The sequence below is a fragment of the Xyrauchen texanus genome, chromosome 9, assembly GCF_025860055.1.
Source record: "Xyrauchen texanus isolate HMW12.3.18 chromosome 9, RBS_HiC_50CHRs, whole genome shotgun sequence".
Classification (NCBI taxonomy): domain Eukaryota; kingdom Metazoa; phylum Chordata; class Actinopteri; order Cypriniformes; family Catostomidae; genus Xyrauchen; species Xyrauchen texanus.
Window position 1 is genome coordinate 47,376,772 of NC_068284.1, and position 2,500 is coordinate 47,379,271.

The following is a 2,500-nucleotide window of genomic DNA, read 5'->3' on the forward strand; positions in this document are numbered from 1 at the left end:
GACTCTAAAGCATAAGCCTGCCCTTAAGCATAAGCCTAGGCCTAGCTCTAAGCCTGACCCTAAGCATAAGCCTGACCTAAGCATAAGCCTGAGGCATAAGCCAAAGCCTAAGCCTAAGCCTGACTCTAAGCCTAAGCCTGACCATAAAGCTAAGCCTAACTCTAACTCTAAGCCTGGCCCTAACCATAAGCCTAACACTAAGCATAAGCCTGCCCTTAAGCATAAGCCTAGGCCTAACTCTAAGCCTGGCCCTAGCCTGACCTAGCCCTAATCCTAAGCATAAGCCTGCACCTAACACTGAGCCTAGCCCTAGCCTAGCCTAGCCTAACCTAAGCATAGGCATAGCGCTAAATCTAAAGCTAGCCTAGCCTAGCTCTGATCCAAGGCCTGGCCTAAGCTAACCTGATCCTAGGCCTAAGCCAGGCCTAGCTTAACCCTAATCCTAAGCCTGCCCCTAAGCATAAGCCTCTACCTAGCTCTAGAGCCTAGCCCTAAGCATAAGCATAGGTCTAGCTCTAACTCTAAGCCTAGCCCTAGCCTAACCTAGCCTAACCTAGCCCTAATCCTAAAGCCTGCCCTAAGCATAAGCCTTTGCCTAACTCTAAGCCTGGCCTTAGCCTAGCCTAGCCCTGATCCTAGGCCTGCCCTAAGCATAAGCCTTTGCCTAGCTCTAGGCCTGAGCCTTAGCCTAACCTAGCCTAGCCCTAATCCTGATCCTAGGCCTGCCCTAAGCATAGGCCTTTACCTGGCTCTGATCCTAGGCCTGGCCTAAGCTAGCCCTAATCCTAAGCCTAAGCCTAAGCCAGACCTAGCCCTAGCCTAGCCCTAGCCTAACCTAACCCTAAGCATAAGCATAGGTCTAGCTCTGACTCTAAGCCTAACCTAACCTAGCCCTGATCCTAAGCCTGCCCTAAACATAAGCCTTTACCTAACTCTAAGCCTAGCCTTAACCTAACCTAGCCCTAATCCTAAAGCCTGCCCCTAAGCATAAGCCTGCTACCTAGCTCTAAGCCTGACCTTAGCCTAGCCTAGCCTAGCCCTAATCCTAATCCTAAGCCTGCCCCTAGGCATAAGCCTTTACCTAACTCTAATCCTAAACCATAACCTAAACTAACCCTAATCCTAAGCCTAAGCCAAGCCTAGCCCTAACCTAGCCTAACCCTAATCCTAAGCCTGCCCCTAAGCATAAGCCTTTGCCTAGCTCTAAGCCTAACCCTAACCTAACCTAACCCTAATCCTAAGCCTAACCCTAAGCATAAGCATAAGTCTAACTCTAGCTCTAGCTCTAAGCCTAACTCTTACCTAAACTAACCCTAATCCTAAGCCTAAGCCAAGCCTAACCCTAACCTAACCCTAACCTAACCTGACCCTAAGCATAAACATAGAGTCTAACTCTAACTCTAAGCCTAACCTAACCTAACCCTAATCCTAAGCCTACCCTAAAGCATAAGCCTTTACCTAGCTCTAAACCTAACCTTAACCTAACCTAACCCTAATCCTAAACCTACCCCTAAACATAAACCTCTACCTAACTCTAAACCTAACCTTAACCTAACCTAACCCTAATCCTAATCCTAAACCTACCCCTAAACATAAACCTTTACCTAACTCTAATCCTAAACCTAACCTAAACTAACCCTAATCCTAAACCTAAACCAAACCTAACCCTAACCTAACCTAACCCTAATCCTAAACCTACCCCTAAACATAAACCTTTACCTAGCTCTAAACCTAACCCTAACCTAACCCTAATCCTAAACCTAACCCTAAACATAAACATAAGTCTAACTCTAACTCTAACTCTAAACCTAACTCTTACCTAACCTAACCCTAACAACCTAATCCTAACAACATAACCCTAATCCTAAACCTACCCCTTCATTTAATTAAAAATTTAATTAAAATCCAAAATAAAACCAAGTGGCATTTTCTGATGCAGTAGGTACAGTTTGTCAGTGTATGTGTTTCTTGTTGATGTTGATGTAGAAAATTGAAAAGTTTAATTTGGAAAATATTAAATATCGATCATTGTAAAGGAGCCAAATCTCCATCATTTCAAAATAAGAGTCCCTGGTGTGTTTCAGGCAAAGTTTAGTGTTAAAAGTCCAATATTATGCACCAAATCTTCAATCGATTATCAGAAATCAGCCACCAACAAAATTATCAGTATCTGCAAAATCCACTAGCGGTCGACCTCTAGTTTCTCGGGACTTGACCTCATAACTTCGGCTTGGAGAATGCCATGCATTAAAATATATGTATATACCAAGTTTTACGTAATATCGGTGGTGTTGTTGCATTTAATGGTGAAATTTGAGAGATGAAATCTGCAGAAATGCACTCCAATCATTTATTCTAGAAGGACTGTGTGCATCCTCTATGCACATAAGCGATTCAAGATTCAAATGCATGCATTTTATAGACAATTCAACACACCTCGAGTCATCTTTTGAGACATATTTGCAATCACAGTCCCATCACAGTGTCTAGTCTATTGACG